The 19,082-nt window shown below is 42.0% G+C and overlaps 1 protein-coding gene across 1 annotated transcript in view; it reads left to right on the top strand.

The window, feature by feature from the left end:
* The first annotated feature begins 211 nt into the window (after positions 1–211).
* The window catches only part of LOC126281821 (phytanoyl-CoA dioxygenase, peroxisomal-like), a 125,250-nt gene continuing 106,379 nt past the window's right edge, over positions 212–19,082 (top strand). The window contains exon 1 of the mRNA XM_049981063.1: positions 212–321. The gene's annotated coding sequence lies outside the window, so the exon portion shown is untranslated. The remainder of the gene's footprint in view (positions 322–19,082) is intronic.

The raw sequence follows: 19,082 nt of genomic DNA, 5'->3' as shown, positions 1-19,082 counted from the left end.
TGTCTCCCCCCCTTTCTCTCTTTTCAGTCGGCTTGCTGCTAGCGACATTTCCTTCATTAGCATTTAATCTCTCTGTCTTATCACACTAATGATAGTGCCGAAGCCGTACTCTGTAGCGTAAATAAACACTTCTGATAATGTTACTTTACATCGTATGAAAGTTCAAACTGATAAAATCCATTATCAACGAGAGCTCACCACGCACGAATCGATGAGAGCCTTGCGAGTGCGTTCGTAGCGTGGGCAGTCGGTACGGTTCTTGGACCGGTGGCGTACGTGTCTGACGAGTCTGCAAGTGTACCGCTGCCTGCCGCCCACGCGGTGAGTACACCCAACTTCTCTTCCTCATCACACTGCAGTGTATCCGCCCCTATGTTGTTGTATCTTTGATGGTTCCGCGTAGTTCGTCCTCATTTCCTCTCTTTTCTGTTTTGTGCCACTCCCTACACCTGCTCTCTTTCAGTCCGGTATTTATCAAACATTGTGAACACGTTTCTCTTCAGTTTGGCACCGCGCGACCGCTACGGTCGCAGGTTCGAATCCTGCCTCGGGCATGGATGTGTGTGATGTCCTTAGGTTAGTTAGGTTCTAGGAGACTGATGACCTCAGATGTTAAGTCCTATAGTGCTCAGAGCCATTTGAACCATTTGATACGTTTTTGTCATGTTGTTGTTGTTGTTGTTATAGTCTTCAATCCGAAGACTGGGTTGATGCAACTCTCCACGCCACTCTATTCTATGCGAGTCTCCCCATATCCAGATAACTACTGCGACCGATTTCCATTTGGAGCTGCATACTGTGCACATACCTTGATCTGCCTCTACAATTTTTAACTCCAACTACGTCCGAATTGAGGTGGTGTGATTGTGTCAGTGATCATGGCTTTGATTGGGAGAGAGCGAATGCAGACTGGTTCTTACTTGTTTTATCGCATTTCTACATCTGACCACATTCGCTTCGACTAATTTTCCACACACACATGCACACACACATTTCCCCGCCTTACTAAACTGACGATTCCTCAACACTACCTCGCTGATAACCTCGCCATTGAGCGCCCATGAGCACTAAACTAAACTCGATACCACAAGATGTGTCCCATCAACCTGTCCGTTCCTCTAGTCGAGTTTGACCATAAATCCTCCAACATCTCACATTTCAAAACCTTCTGTTCTCTTCTTGTCTGAATTTAACAGTCCTCGTTCCACTTTCGTGCAGGGCCACACTACAGACAAATAGTGTAAAGATGGCGCCGGTAGCATTGTATGGTGAAAGGATGCTCCGAAACCAGTATAATTAAATGATTCTTCGTGTAGAAAGTGTAAAAAACTTGTAGTCAATCTGATGTAGATGTAACAGATTATCACAACAAAGTAAATCCCTTTGGCATAGGTGAAAACTCTGAAAACTTTCCAAGATTATTAAAAGTTTCTGTGGAGGACGTAGAAAACGCTTTTTCAACATTAAGAAACAAAAAATCTGCAGGGTGTGATGCAATACCCACCAAATTTATTAAAGAAATGCAAACCCACTAGCTCAACTAACAAATCAATGTTTTGAAGAGGGCTGTTTCCCAGCAGTGCTAAAGTGCTAAAGTCAAACCACTCTTCAAGAAGGGATCAAGAGAGATCATGGGAAATTATCGCCCTTTCTTGTTTCTCCCAGTCCTATCTAAAATATTTGGAAAACTTGCTGTTGCACAAATCCAAAACGTCATCGCAAAATATTCTGTTATTCTAAAAAGTCAAATTGGTTTTCAACAGGGGAAAAATACCATAGATGCATTTAGAAAATAAGTACGTGATTGGACAAGAGAAATAAGGAGGTAGGAATTTTCTGCGATCTCACAAAGACGTTTGTTTCTGTAAAACATGCATTGCTTGTGTACAAACTTGAAAAGTATGGCACTAGTAGCAGTGCCCCACAGTGGGTTAAATCCTTCTTATAAAACAGAAAACAAGGAGTTAGCATCTTTTCAAATTGATCATATTATTTTCTGACCGGAAAAAATTATCTCCGGGTATTCCACAAGGCTCCATATTAGGCCCAGTCCTATTTCTCTTCTATGTTAATAACTTACCATTAAATATCAGCTCCCCGTCAGTTCTGTTCGCAGATGATACTTCTGTCTTAGTTGAAGATCAGGATTCAGAAAATAATTGCCAAACCTGTGATCAGTACCCTCAGTACCTTAGAAACTTGGTTTCAGCTAAATGTGTTGAGTCTAAGCATATCTAAGTCTCATGGGATGCAGTTCCAAACCAAACAGGGAAAATGTGAGTAGATTAAGATTGTACACAACAACCAAGATATGGAAGAAGTTGACTCAGTCGAATTCCTAGATTGAAATGCAGATAAAAGTTTGAGCTGGCAGGCACACACTGAATACCGAGCAGCTTTGCATTTGGAAGGCAAATATTATCAACTGCAGCTGACATGGACACACGAAAAGTGGCATATAGAAGCTACTCCGAATCTATTGTTAGGTCTGGTATTGTTTTTTGGGGTAACTCGGCTAATATAGTGCAGGTACTAAAAATACATAAAAAATCTTTCAAAATATATGGACTGCAAATCACAAAGAACCATGTCGCCCATTATTTAGGAAACTTAAAACATTCACTCTGGCATCCTTATACATATATGACATTGTTACATATTTGTTCACCAGACATGAATTATTTGAGGGAAACCATTTTATCCATTCACATGATACTAGAAACAAAGAAAATTTTATGCTCCCCACCCACCGACACAGACTGTGCGCCCAGGGGCCTCAATACATAGGAATGAAAATTTATAATAAATTAAAAGGGAATAAGTTGATGCAGATAACTTTAGGTTCACTTAAAAGAAAACTAATGAGGTACTGACATCGAAGTGTTATTACTCAGTAGATGAATTCATGCAGGACAAACTGGAAATTTGAGCCGGACACAAGATATTACACATTCCAAGAAATATCCTAATAGTGTTATTATTTATTGTAGTGCTATTATTTATTAACGTAAAAATCATTGTAACTGTATTATAAATTTTTGACGAGTCTCCTGTGCGCAAACCCAATGGATTGCAAATTTATGTATGAGATGAATAAAACACAATTACCTGCCAGGTTAGCTGAGAGCGCTAATGCGCTGTTTCCTAGACTCGGGTAGGCGCGCCGGCCCCGTATCGAATCCGCCTGCCGGATTAACGACGAGGGCCTGAGCGCCGGCCAGCCTGGATGTGGTTTTTAGGCGGTTTTCCACATCCCTCTAGGTGGATACTGGGCTGGTCCCCATGGCTCCCCTCAGTGACACGACTAGCAGACATTTGGAACACATCCGCACTTTTCCATGTTTTACTCTAGACACAGCAGATGGGGTACTCTGATTCAGTTCCGGGAGGTACGGGGTGGCGGCAGGAAGGGCCTCCGGCCACCCATTCACATTAACATGCCAAATGGATGTGGTTTTTAGGCGGTTTTCCACATCCCTCTAGGTAGATACTGGGCTGGTCCCCATGGCTCCCCTCAGTGACACGACTAGCAGACATTTGGAACACATCCGCACTTTTCCATGTTTTACTCTAGACACAGCAGATGGGGTACTCTGATTCAGTCCCGGGAGGTACGGGGTGGCGGCAGGAAGGGCCTCCGGCCACCCATTCACATTAACATGCCAAATAAGATTTAACCACGCCAACCCTGCGCTACATGCGGGACACAGGCGCAAGTGATACGCAGATGAATAAAACACAATTATCAATTCACAAAACAAAATACTTCCATCACTTAAATTTATATTCAGCATTCAGAACATTCTCTTATTAATAAATTATATTCCTCCTATTGCTAGTCTACATTCTATATTAACTCTTCTTCAGTCAGCATCAGTTATTTTGCTGCCGAGATAGCAAAACTCAAACAAATAGCTGGGTCTCAGTGTTTTTGGTGTTATGAAACGATCACATAAGTCCAGTCGCTGCGGGTGGGCGGTGATGGTTTCAGAAGCGGCCGGTATCGTTCGCGCGGCAATAGGGCCATCATTCCATTTCACTGACATTTGAGAGTGAGATGGCGACTGTGGAGCATAAGGTTTTCTGCGTTCTCGAGTACGCGAAAAGTGAGTCGCAAATTGCACTCAGCGGGCATTTCGTACCAAATTCGGTATTCTACCGCCAAATCGCAAAAGTACCCTGTGCGTAACATGGAAGTAACAAACCTGTAACTGTCAACTGTTTGAAGCAATTTAAACAGACCGGGAGGGTGTGCAAAGGAAAAAGCACAGGCCGACCGCGTTTGTCAGAAGATTATGTCCGATGGATTCGAGAAAGTTTTGTGGGCAGCCCCAGTAAATCTACCAATAGAGCCAGTCGAGAACTTGGAATACCCCAACCAACCGCATGGAAAGTTCTGAGACAACGTTTGCTTACAAGCCCTACAGATTACAAATTGTGCTAGCTCTCAAACCCAATGACAAAGAGAAGCGTCTCGCATTTTCTGGTTATGTGCTAGGATTGCTGGAGGATGACGCATTTCTACAGCGTGTAATTTTTAGCGATGAAGCTACGTCCACCTTAGTGGAAAAGTCAACAGACACAATGTTTGCATATGAGGTTTGGAAAACCGACATTCACCATTGCAACACGAAAGAGACTCACTGGAGATCAACGTGTTCTGTACCCTATCCTGTACGAAGGTTTATGGATCATTTTTCTTTGCAGAAAGAGCTGTAACGGGCGTCACATACCTGGACATGTTGGAACAATGCCTGTTCCCTCAAGTTATGGAAGATTCCCAGGACTTCATTTCCCAACAGGATGGAACTCCGCCCCATTCGCTCCATGATGTACGAGGGTTTTCCTGAGCACTGGATTGGTCGCAGGGGACTTGAGGACCTGGCTGTGCCCTTCTGGCCTTCGTGATCTCGTGATCTCACACCCTGCGACTATTTGTCATTGGGTTACATGAAGGAAGCTGTTTACGTCCCGCCTTTGCTAACCACTCTGAACGATCTGCGGAACCGGATCACTGCTGCCATGTGCTGAGTAACAGCAGATACGCTTTCGCGTGTGTGGAACGAGTTTGGCCACCGCGTCGATGTTTGTCGTGCAGCCAACCGTGGCCGCACTGAGCATTTACAATGGTTACTTTTCTAGTTATTAATCAATTATTAAAAACGAATTAATTACAAATTATTAAATTTATTAACTTGATATCAAACATTATGAAAAACACTTTGAAACTTGCTGTTTTCGTTGGCATAAAACTTGTTCATTTTGGATTTGTACTTGAATAAAAACGAAGTTTTGAAAATTGGTCCATCATTTAGAATAACCCTGTATTTATCGCTCAGATCTGTGGAATCGGCGCCAGATAGGACAAAAGATACGTAGAGAACTTTTAACGCAGGGAACATTCGTTAAATGCTCTGTGTGACCGTTACATCACACTCGTAAGCAAACGCAACCAATCAGAAAAGAGCAACGGACGCAGCCTAAACCAGTCAGTATCGAACGTTCTGGGTACAGCTCGGACGGCCGTGTCTCAACAAGTACCAGTACTTGGTTCCTCACAGACTTTAGTTATACGATTTTTCGTAGTTTTGACCAGTACTGTTTCCTGTAAGGATCCGAGACACTTTTAAACGCCCTGTGCGTAACGTGGAAGTAACAATCCTTTAACAGTCCCTTGGGGAACTCCTGATTGGTTTCACACCTGTCTATTTACCGTCATTAAGAAGTTCCGTCTGCTAGGAAGTCTTGAATCCAATCACAAAGCCAGTCCTATTATTTCTACATTCGCAAAGTTCGTATTTTATTCACTAAGAGAAAGTGCGGAATTGTGTAAAACGAGTACCAACATCCTGAAAGAAAAGTCGAAATAACGAATGGTATGCGGCGGCTGTGGTCGGACGGTTCTAGGCGCTTCAGTCCTGAACCACGTGGCTGCTACGGTCGCAGGTTCGAATCCTGCCACCGGCATGGATGTGTGTGATGTCCTTAGGTTAATTAGGTTTACATAGTTCTAAGTCTGGGGGACTGATGACCTCTGACGTTAAGTCCCATAGTGCTTAGAGCCATTTGAACCATTTTGATCGAATGGTGTCCAGCTCAGTCACGCTTGCAGGTACCTTTTTTCCAAAGATGGAGATCTCCTTACCACAATCTCAAACTATACTTCTTCCTTGTCGGCTTTTGTCTGTACTGACTTTCCTCTCTATAAAGACAAAGCAAATATGATAACTACTACATAAACCCAGAAACAGTCTGCACATTGAATTAATAGGTCTTAATCCGATTCAAAAAGGAGTTTACTACTCCAGCATTAAACAGTTTGATGCACTCCCACCACGTCTTCATAAGCCGACCAAATTCAAACTCTCGAAGAGTACATAAAAGAAAAATCTTTTTATACGGTTAAACGATTACTGAGTCAATTTAAAATTATTTTACAGTTATTTTTAATTAGTTTTATGTCTGGTCATCTAATTTAAATGTGATTGTAAGGAAGAACGAGGGAAGTTTAACATCCCGTCAACATCGCGGTCATTAGAGACGGACCAGAAGCTCGGACAGCGAAAGGAAGGCATTTGCTTGGAGCAGCTGTGTGCTGATTGTGAGCGCTGCGCCGCGTAAGAACAGCGTAGACTGCAACGACCGTGCCACGTTTTTCATCTTAATTGTCACTGATAAACTTACAATTCTTTTAGAACTAATTCTATGCCAGCAGCTGTATTTCAGAAATGATTGTGATGTACCACGCCACGCAATAAACTACAATGATTGTGCCATATTTTTTGTCTTCTTTTTCTTGTTACGAGGTTTGGCTAAAAAAAAACGCATTTGGCATATAACATTCCTTATTTTTACTTCTTCACAACCTTTACATCGTCTCCTAAAAGTCCTCCCCTCCACGACACACCGTTCGACGAGAATTTTCCACTGTTCACAGCAATGTTTGAAGTCATCTTCTGAAAGCATGTTCACAATCACCGTCGCTTTTTCTTCCACGGCTTCAACTGTCTCAAATCTTGTTCCTTTCACAGCAGGGTTCACTTTCGGAAACAGAAAAAAGACGCGCGATGAAAGATGTGATCAGTAGGATAGCAGTTACAACACAGGGATTCTACTCTTAGTCAGAAACGATCTGACGGGCATCAGGCCTTTTTCTGAACAAACTTTCCTCCTGTAAAAATGTTCACGTAAACTCTGCCGAAGTGTTTCTTTGTCGTTTCTTACAGTATCATCAGCCGCATTTACGCTCAACCGACGGTCTTTTCGGATTAAATCTGCAGTTTTTCTTTTTTTTTCGTTCATTGATGCTAATTAAATTAGATCAGATTCAGTTTTCTTTCCATTGACCCAAAAAATGAGATGTCAGGAAGTATAACATAAAAACATAAATCATTTGAATATAATACTTACTACTCTGGTCATTTGTCAGGAGATAGTCGAAATATGTTAATACAATGCAGTAAACCGGAACAGTTAATATTTACAGAATTAACACGCTGTCAGAATGAAACACTGTTATGCACTATTAATAATTTATCATACACAAAATACCTAATCTTGACTGTTGTGACCAAGTGTTGTCAGAACAGAAATCTAATCGATATTTTTACTGAACCTGGTTTAACAGTCTCTGTTAACATATTAATCTACGGAGTAGAAGGAGTTGCCTGTCAAAAAGTCTTTCAAAAAAGGAATTAATGGTTGCTGACAATTTACTGAAAATGTTGTTCCTGAATATTGGACTCCTTTTTGGACCAAGGTAAGTGATTTTAGGTCTTTTTCTAGACTATTCTTATTCCTAGTATTGATACTATGTATTGAGTTATTGCTTGAATATAGAGATATATTACTTGCAGCAAATTTCATTAAGGAATAAATATACTGAGAAGCAGTGGTTAGAATACAAAGTTCCTTAAATAAATTTCTACAATATGTTCTTGAATTTACACCAAAAATGATTCTTATCACAAACTTTTGCACCCCAAAACCTTTTGCCCCAGAATATGATCCCATGCGACATAATAGAATGGAAGTAAGCAAAGTACACAAGTTTTTTTTAAATATTTATATCGCCTGCATCTGATATCATTCTCACGCCAAATAAAGACTTGTTTAGGAGCTTAAGCTATTCTGTGGTATGTCCTTTCCAACTGAATTTACTATCGAGATGCAATCCCAGAAAATTAACACTGTCAACCTCTTCAATCTGCATGTCTTCATATGTTATACTAATGCTGGAAGGAAATCTCGTACAGTTTCTGAACTGCATATTGTGGGTCTTCTAAAAGTTTAACGACAGTGAATTAGCTTTTTTACCACTTACTTATGTCAGTGAGAATTCGATTAGCAGCTATTTCTAAATCTGTACTTGACTTGCTACTTATAGCAATGTTTGTATAATCTGTAAACAAAACAAACTTAGCATCTGGCAATGTAACAGATGAGAGGTCATTAATGTACACAAGAAAAAGCAATGGACGCAAGGTGGAACCTTGAGGAGCACCACATGTAATTAATTCCCAGTCAGATGAAGACTGAGTGCTTACTGCACAGGTATTTCGCAATGACACCCGTTGTTTGCTGTTAGATAGATAAGACTCAAACCATTTTGCAGCAGTGCCGGTGACACCATAATATTCTAATTTACTTAAAGAGAATGCTGCGGTTCATACAGTCAAAGGTTTTTGACAGGTCACAGAAAATGCCCTAGACGTGACTCGTCCCTTTATAAACCGACAGATGGAAGTCTGGATCAGTCCTGGAGATGTGCTTGGACAGTCTAAGTGCTTAAGACGACCGCTCGCGGTAGCAGGTTATCTGGGCTCGAATCCAGTTTCAGCACAAATTTTCATGTGCCGCAAACAGCTGACGGCAGTGCATAGTCACGGATGCCTGTCTATTCTGCAATGTTTATCACAGTGATGGTTGTTCCTTCAGACATGCATGCATGCCTGAGGGGCATTGAATTCTGAAAATACCGCACTGCACAAGCACAATCATTGTAACCACCAATGATCCAGGTAATTAAGTCCGTAGGGAGCCATCCCAATGGAAAGATGCAAATAGTCGGTTTAGTCGATAATGACACAGCATACGGCGTAGCAGTCAAAGGCTTAGTCTACGTTGCTTAAGCGGCAAGACTATGCAAAAATAATAATCACTCGTTCTATAAAATTTATTGAACATTCTGTTCACATCTCATCCACTGAACACTTCAACCTATGTTCCCCTGCTTAGTCAGAAGCAGGGGTTTGCAGTATTATCATGACTGAGACCAATGGCTGGATGGCCTTTTGGCTGAAAGTAATTCCAACTGTAATAAAGCAGCTTCATGGCACCGTAGCACATATTTACTACTTTACTGTCGTATAGAGAATAGGTTATTTGGATAAAAAATTCTTCTAATTAAGTTTTAAATCTATAGAGATTCTTGTTGTATTTACTTTGGGGATTAAATTGAAACGCTTCGTCACGGACAGTAATTTGTGGTTTTATACAATTTTTAATTTACACTCAAAGTCTTCAAAGGGATCTGTATACAGTTGTAATACGTAAGTGCACGACAATATGCTCTACAGCTGCGGTTTCAAAGACTGTTTCCTTTCTCAAATCAAGATGTGTTTAGATTACCAAATAACTTAGATTCTGCTTTTCAAAGATGGCTGTCCCTCCTTGTTTATAGTAAAATTTTTCTCGTCGCATATAACATTGCGCTGCAACATGTTCCTCAGTGTATCTCTAATCAGGCTGTCTGGTATCTGGTCAAACAAAGCTTCCATACGTACATTCGTCATGGAGTCATGTGGAGTACTGTTGATGATGTATGCCCACCGGCTCTACTTGTGACAATACACCCGGCGTAACCTATTTACTTTTTTCGTCGCTCATTTGGCGGAGTTAGAGGCCATGCCGTATTTCGAAATATATAGTGTGTCCACACTATTTGATTCAGTGCATCTGTCCACGCTTTACTAGTGAACTGGCATCCATACGTCATTAGTGATGCGTTCGGGCATTTCCACCGTGTTAAAGTAATCCTTGGCCGGCTTTATTTCCGTTTTGCCTCTGGTGGCTTGCTTTAGCGTGTATAACCATATTAAGGAGAGAACAACTCGACCGTTACTAAAGTATGCTCTACACCACCACCAGATTTCGGCAAAGGGTCGGGAAGATCCCTAGCGGATGTTTACTTCCGTTCATTTGCCAACGCTGCATTCACAAAACCTTTGTGCTGTGCTGTCGTTGTTTTCGTCTTCTGGCACTCTTCACAAATTATCGTTAAACACCTTTGTTGCCTAGCCATATTAGATAACCGACAATCTTGCCATAGCTTTTCCACACACTCCTTTGGACCAAAGTGCCTGTAGCTGAGGAGTGTAAACCACAGTATGATTTCTATGGGTTGTTCGGGAATACATACTCTCCGTCCCTCTTTATTTTCGTTATTCATATATATAACACCCCGCCGTGTGTAAGATAATAAATCCCGATATTTTATTCACTCACACTATTATATTTCCTTTTTATTAACTCCAATTTATCGCCTTAGTTGTCTCCTTCTACTGTTTCTTCATTCGTCGTCGGCGTTGTCGTTGTTACCGTGAGGCACCGTTATACCAAGAGCAAAGGCGCGTCGATCTTAGAGCATGAGACATGATGTCCTAAAGCCATTGACAACACACAATGGTCACGGTAGCACCTGATTCCAGAATAGCTTCAGTAGTTAGGATCTACGAACTGTCCCTTCTTGACCAGGTCCCCAAAACTTAACTCGAAACGAGATTCCTCCAAAACAAATTGTCATAACGATCGTCTATAAAGGCTTCGTACAACGAGAAGAAATGTTACAGTTTATGGAATAATAACAGATACGACCAAACTGTCTTGTCTCTTCTGTTTTATTTAACATAACTTCGTTAACAGTTTCATTTCGCATTCACCACTCATTCACCGAAACCCTTTGATGAACAGTTTTGGTTGCTTGACACCAACAGTCAATGATAATGATACAGCTTTTCTCCTTTTTATAAATTGGAGCCCGCTCTCCGCGATATAATTAAAAAAAAAAACGGTCTCAATACCGCGTCGTTCGTCAGATGCAAATAGACTTATCCCGGAATTGACCGCCCTGTAGGTGTACTCAGTTTAATGACCACACTTCGCTATCCGCGATTTCGTGTAACTAAATGTCCATTTGTTAGTCTGATTGTACACCGTAGCTATTTAAAACTCGCCCCTCTATTTTTCACAACACACAATTAGCACTTCTTTACTTGTTTTTTTTTTCCTTTTATTCTAAGAGTAAACGAAAAATAAGACGCTTAGTCGATATAAAGCAAAACACTTTAATATGCACAATTTTACCTCTTCTTATAGGATCGGCTACCTTACTCATTAATTTACTGCATATTATTTCCAATAACACTAAATAGGTGTCGCCGTTATATTTTAATTGTATTCAAAAGCATGTTACTATTATTATGACCGACCAAATCGTAAAAAATAGCTCGGCGTGCGTTTTTAACGATAACTTTACGCTATTCAAGTTCCGTTACAGCTATCTTGACTCGTAATGTTACATCCTTACGTTCGTTAACATACTCCACATTCTTTCTTTTTGCATGAACCCTATTTGCCAGATAAATTTTATAATCCTGAACGTCTGGAGGTGTGGGCTGTTTTTCTAGACCAAGTAGCAAGAATGAAAGTGCATCTGGAACTATCTGTTGCACATCAGATACGTACTGTACGTCAAAATCAAATTCTTGAAGAAAAGTCGTACATTTCGTTAATCTACTATGACATAGCTCACTTGTCATCATAAAGGATAGAGCTTTGTGATCCATCACTACAACTGACTTTCGTTTGCAAGGTAATACCTAAACTTCGTGAAACAGAAAATTACGGCGAACACCTCATTTCCCATTACTGGATAGTCTTACTCGTGTACGGTTAACACACGACTGCCAAAGGCCACTGTCTTTATCAGTTCTTCTCCACTCTCCTCTTCATTTTGATACAGTTGGACCACCAGTCCCTAGTCATATGCATCGCATCCAAGTAAAAAGTTTTCGTAATATCGGAATGTGATGATTTATTTTTTATTTTCTCAAAATCTTCAGTGCATTTCATCGTCCTAGACCACATGTTGTTTGTCTTTAATAGTCGGTGTAGTGCCTCATTATTTGAGATTTTATCAACAGATCGACATTAGAAACGCAGATACTCGAGAAGCTTCATAATTGTTTCCTATTTTTCAGTGTCTTAGAAACGCGTATACCCCTCAGCTTGTCTGGATCATGTTTGATTCCTTCCAGATCTGTCGGGAGTCCTAAGAACGACATCTCTTTTTAAAGTTAAGTCTCACTCCTGTAAATGCATACCTTTCAAGTATCTCTTCCAATGTACACCTGTGCTCCTGCCACTCATCGCTAGCTGTCAAAATGTAGTCCACATATATCGCAATCTTCTTTAGAAATTCTTCCCCTAACACTCAGTCCAGTGTCCTAATCAATACCAAAAGTCAATATTCTGTACTTTTTACAACGTCGTCCGTCATATAAAATGGAAGTGTCTGCTCTTCGTTTTGGATTTAGAAAGATTTTACAGTATCCTGGAGTTATATCGAGACTTGTAAAGATTTATGCACCGCTAAACTTTTTTAGATTTCGTCCATATTTGCTGCGCAATCCCTTTTCGACTGGAATAGATTGTTAGCTGTTCGAGCGTCCATAACAAGTCTCAAATCGCCATTCTTATTCACTACGACGGCCAGGGAGCTGCTATATCTACTGTGAGCTCCTTCTATCTTGGCGGAAGCAAGTATTTCTGTAATTCTTTCTCTGTGGCTTCTTTCCTTGCCTAAGGTATCTGATTAGGTGGTCTAAAATATTGTGTGTGAGGTATTACCTTTCTCGTGCAAGGTGGCCGATGTTTATTTCCGGTTTCTTTGCAAAATCTTCTCTGTGTCTTCCTACTAATTTGGCCAGCTATTCAAGTTCTTCACATCCTGATGTTGGAATCCCATAAATTTTTCTGTTAATTCATGCCCTGAGGAGTTCACCTCCCTCTTCTCCCATTTGGGGGATGCTGCCTAATTTAGTGTCCACCAAAATTTCTGCTTCTGCTTCATGTTCACGTGCTGCTACATGGCATATTCGGGAAAGATGTGTTATTCTGTCCACTGTCGTTTCCTCAAAAAATTTTGCTCTTTTCTCTTCGTCTTCATCATAGAACCTTACTCCATTTCCTCTGTAGATTATTTCAACACGGTGCTCCGTCAACCAATTGGATCCCACAATTAATTCCTCTTGTAAATTAGGCACAACAATAACATCCATGTGATACCCTTCTTATCCTATTTTGACGTTCAACAGTACTTGACAGTTAATTGTTTGTCCATTCTCATCCACACCGCCTTTTGTCTCGAATCTGTTAAGTGGGAGACTCGGTATTTCAGCTCCTGATTACAGTAGTTCATTGTACATGTTACTCGTGATCAAAAGCAATCTAAACAATTAATTAATTAATAAACTTATATTTGATTAATGAATGATCTTGTTTTTTGCTCATATGTTTTCATGTTCTAAATAAATAGTATTACTGCCATATCAATAACTTTCCTTATGGGTGGTGCGACGGTACATTGGAGGTACTGCTGAGTAGTTGCCCTTCCTAATAGCATTCCATACGAACAAACCAGTTGCGTCTTTACCTGTGGTTACTCGTACTTTAAGTACTTGGGGTACGCAGTACTCTGTTTAAGAATAGCTCGATATGTAATTAAATAAAAACACAAATATTACAAAATATGAGTTATTCATGCTGCAGTCATTTGCTGTGTAAATGTGAGGAATACGATGTTCTGACAAACATTTGCATAATGAAAAAGATGTAAAAGACGTCGAAAATCAATAAATAAAATAGATGCAGTTACGTAGCTAACAGCGATGACCGCAACAGTACAAAGCTATCATCTGAAATAATCGTCTGTTGAAATCACATGAAGCGATTAGAATTTATTAATTCAGTTGGTCATTGCGAAAATATTTATACACTGTGAGATAGTAATGATATTGAGATATTATTGCGTCATAGGATGCGGCTCATTCTTCTGCGAACGCAAATTTACACAAATTTGCATTTATATTTTATGTGAGTCATTGTCAAATCTGAAAGTGCTGTAACTTGGCAATCCTTAAGGCTGTCTTAAGCCTAATTCACACGACGACATTGGGTTGCGCCACTCGTTGCGCCGAATGAGTTGCACGCAAATTGTTTCATGGTTCAAATGCCTCTGAGCACTATGCGACTTAACTTCTGAGGTCATCAGCCGCCTAGAACTTAGAGCTAATTAAACCTAACTAACTTAAGGATATCACACATATCCATGCCCGAGGCAGAATTCGAACCTGCGACCGTAGCAGTCGCTCGGCTCCAGACTGTAGCGCCTAGAACCGCACGGCCACTCCAGCCGGCAAATGGTTTTATATTTGAATGTAGGCACGGCGAAACCAGCATACACTTCAGTTTCGTCGTTTTGTGGGTTCCCGAGTCTTGTCTGAAATAAAAGTTTTGGCATCTGCACGTCACACGAGTTGTGATGTAGTTAAAGCTTGTTGCGTGGAATTGCTGCATAAGATTGCTTTGCGTGTTTTTGGGTACTTGCATTGTTTAATTCATATATTTCGGGCGTATTATAGTATTTGAGGGTTGTAGCATCGCGCCTTAGTACCTGAATAGTGTAGATTCGCGTAGTCGTCTGTCTTCTGTTTTTGTTTTGAACAGCCAGTGTCGATTGGTCACAGACATTGTGCTCCCTGCCGCCATTGGATAAGCAGCTGCAGCAGCAAGTCGTATAACCCTAGCTTACTTATTTGTCAGATAGTTTAATTAATTTCTTTGCGTGTTTTTGGGTACTTGCATTGTTTAATTCATATATTTCGGGCGTATTATAGTATTTGACAGTTGTAGCATCGCGCTTTAGTGTTTACTTGGTAGATTCTTATTTAAATTGCGTGTGAGTTTCGTATAGGAGGTGCAATTTCGAGTTTTAGTTACTGTAATCGTAAATTCAGCAGATTGTAGCGCAGTCGTTAGGCATTTGTACAGGTTAGTTGATACATTCTTTGCGTGTTTCGCTTGCGTTATCTAGGCACGGACTCGTGTTTCAGTAACTGTTGTTCAACATCGATTAGAATGGACAGGGACTGCGATTGCTGTGTTCGGATGAGGGCTGACTTGGCATCCCTTCGCTCACAGCTGCAATCGGCACTGACTTCGGTCGCACAGCTTGAGGCTGTTGCAAATGGGCACCACTGTGGAGAGCCGGACTCGGGTATCACGGGGATGTCAACCTCGTCCCGTCTGTCCCCAGATCGGTCTGCCGCTGTGGTTGCCCCGGTTGCTGCCCGCAGTGGGGCTGAGCCCTCGCCTGTGGTTGATTGGGAGGTCGTTCCAAGGCGTGGCAGGCAGCGAAAGGCGTCCGCGGAGGCTGATCAGAAAGCCTCCCCGGTGCGTCTGACAAACCGGTTTCAGGCACTGTCTCTGGCTGAGCCAGATGCAGCTGCCTGCCCTGTTTCAGAGGATCATTCTCAGCCTTCAAGGTCCGGGCAATCGCCGAGGGTGGGATTACTGGTAGTTGGGAGCTCCAATGTTAGGCGCGTAATGGGGCCCCTTAGGGATACGGCGGCTAAGGAGGGGAAGGAGGGGAAGAAATCCAGTGTGCACTCCGTGTGCATTCCGGGAGGAGTCATTTCTGATGTGGAAAGGGTCCTTCCGGATGCCATGAAGAGCACAGGGTGCAGCCAGTTGCAGGTGGTGGCACATGTCGGCACTAATGACGTGTGTCGCTTTGCATCTGAGGAAATTCTCTCTGGATTCCAGCGGCTATCTGATTTGGTGAAGGCTGCCGGTCTTGCTTACGAGATGAAGGCAGAGCTCACCATCTGCAGCACCGTTGACAGAACCGACTGCGGACCTTTGGTGCAGAGCCGGGTGGAGGGTCTGAATCAGAGGCTCAGACGGTTTTGCGACCGTGTTGGCTGCAGATTCCTTGACTTGCGCCATAGGGTGGTGGGGTTTCGGGTTCCGCTGAATAGGTCAGGAGTTCACTACACTCAGCTGGCGGCTACACGGGTAGCGGAGGCTGTGTGGCGTGGACTGGGCGGTTTTTTAGGTTAGAAGGCCTCGGGAAAGTACGGGGTGGGCTGCAATGTCAAAGGGTCCATGGCAATTACAGGACGTGCTTGGATCAAGGAACAGTCGGAATTATAGTTGTAAATTGTTGTAGTTGCGCTGGAAAAGTCCCTGAGCTTCAAGCGCTAATAGAAAGCACAGAAGCTGATATCGTTATAGGTACAGAAAGCTGGCTAAAGCCTGAAATAAGTTCTGCAGAAATTTTTACGAAGTCTCAGACGGTGTTCAGGAAAGATAGATTAGGCAGAATTGGTGGTGGAGTGTTTGTGTCTGTCAGTAGTGGTTTATCTTGTAGTGAAGTCGAAGTAGATACTCCGTGCGAATTGGTATGGGTGGAGGTTATACTTAATAGCCGAATTAAGTTAATAATTGGCTCCTTCTACCGACCCCCAGACTCCGATGATACAGTTGCTGAACAGTTCAGAGAAAGTTTGAGTCTCGTAACAAATAAATACCCCACTCATACGGTTATAGTTGGTGGGGACTTCAACCTACCCTCGGTATGTTGGCAAAAATACTTGTTCAAAACCGGTGGTAGGCAGAAAACGTCTTTCGAGATTGTCCTAAATCCTTTCTCCGAAAATTATTTCGAGCAGTTAGTCCACGAACCCACGCGAATTGTAAATGGTTGCGAAAACACACTTGACCTCTTAGCCACAAACAATCCAGAGCTGATAGAGAGCATCATGACTGACACAGGGATTTGTGATCACAAGGTCGTTGTAGCTAGGTTCAATACAGTTTCTTCCAAATCCATCAGAAACAAACGCAAAATAATTTTATTTAAAAAAGCGGATAAAGTGTCACTAGAAGCCTTCCTAAAAGACAATTTCCATTCCTTCCGAACTGACTATGCGAATGTAGACGAGATGTGGCTCAAATTCAAAGATATAGTAGCAACAGCAATTGAGATATTCATACCTCATAAATTGGTAAGAGATGGAACGGATCTCCCGTGGTACACAAAAAAGGTCCGAACGCTGTTGCAGAGGCAACGGAAAAAGCATGCGAAGTTCAGAAGAACGCGAAATCCCGAAGATGGGCTAAAATTTACAGACGCGCAAAATTTGGCACGTACTGCGATGCGAGATGCCTGTAATAGGTTCCACAACGAAACATTGTCTCGAAATTTGGTAGAAAATCCGAAGAAATTCTGGTCGTATGTAAAGTACACAAGCGGCAAGACGCAGTCAATACCTTCGCTGCGCAGTGCCGATGGTACTGTTATCGACGACTGTGCCGCTAAAGCGGAGTTATTGAACGCAGTTTTCCGAAATTCCTTCACCAGGGAAGACGAATGGAATATTCCAGAATTTGAAACACGAACATCTGCTAGCATGAGTTTCTTAGAAGTAGATACCTTAGGGGTTGCGAAGCAACTCAAATCGTTTGATACGGGCAAGTCTTCAGGTCCAGATTGTATACCGATTAGGTTCCTTTCAGATTACGCTGATACTATAGCTCCCTACTTAGCACTCATATACAACCGCTCGCTCACCGATAGATCTGTACCTACAGATTGGAAAATTGCGCAGGTCGCACCAGTGTTCAAGAAGGGTAGTAGGAGTAATCCATTTAACTACAGACCTATATCATTGACGTCGGTTTGCAGTAGGGTTTTGGAGCATATACTGTATTCAAACATTATGAATCACCTCGAAGGGAACGATCTATTGACGCGTAATCAGCATGGTTTCAGAAAACATCGCTCTTGTGCAACGCAGCTTGCTCTTTATTCGCATGAAGTAATGGCCGCTATAGACAGGGGATCTCAAGTTGATTCCGTATTTCTAGATTTCCGGAAAGCTTTTGACACCGTTCCTCACAAGCGACTTCTAATCAAGCTGCGGAGCTATGGGGTATCGTCTCGGTTGTGCGATTGGATTCGTAATTTCCTGTCAGGAAGGTCGCAGTTCGTAGTAATAGACGCAAATCATCGAGTAAAACTGAAGTGATATCAGGTGTTCCCCAGGGAAGCGTCCTGGGACCTCTGCTGTTCCTGATCTATATAAAGGACCTGGGTGACAATCTGAGCAGTTCTCTTAGCTTGTTCGCAGATGATGCTGTAATTTACCGTCTAGTAAGGTCATCCGAAGACCAGCATCAGTTACAAAGCGATTTAGAAAAGATTGCTGTATGGTGTGGCAGGTGGCAGTTGACGCTAAATAACGAAAAGTGTGAGATGATCCACATGAGTTCCAAAAGAAATCCGTTGGAATTCGATTACTCGATAAATAGTACAATTCTCAAGGCTGTCAATTCAACTAAGTACCTGGGTGTTAAAATTACGAACAACTTCAGTTGGAAGGACCACATAGATAATATTGTCGGGAAGGCGAGCCAAAGGTTGCGTTTCATTGGCAGGACACTTAGAAGATGCAACAAGTCCACTAAAGAGACAGCTTACACCTTCCACTACACTCGTTCGACCTCTGTTAGAATATTGCTGCGCGGTGTGGGATCGTTACCAGGTGGGATTGACGGAGGACATCGAAAGGGTGCAAAAAAGGGCAGCTCGTTTTGTATTATCACGTTATAGGGGAGAGAGTGTGGCAGATATGATACACGAGTTGGGATGGAAGTCATTACAGCATAGACGTTTTTCGTCGCGGCGAGACCTTTTTACGAAATTTCATATTTTGTTGAGCCCAACCTACATAGGTAGGAATGATCATCAAAATAAAATAAGAGAAATCAGAGCTCGAACAGAAAGGTTTAGGTGTTCGTTTTTCCCGCTCGCTGTTCGGGAGTGGAATAGTAGAGAGATAGTATGATTGTGGTTCGATGAACCCTCTGCCAAGCACTTAAATGTGAATTGCAGAGTAGTCGTGTAGATGTAGATGTACCACACTCCACACACTCTTAAAACACCAGCTGAGAGTCCG

The sequence above is a fragment of the Schistocerca gregaria genome, chromosome 1, assembly GCF_023897955.1.
Source record: "Schistocerca gregaria isolate iqSchGreg1 chromosome 1, iqSchGreg1.2, whole genome shotgun sequence".
NCBI lineage: Eukaryota > Metazoa > Arthropoda > Insecta > Orthoptera > Acrididae > Schistocerca > Schistocerca gregaria.
Note: the sequence above shows the minus strand (reverse complement) of the source record. Positions and strands in the feature narration are given on the sequence as shown.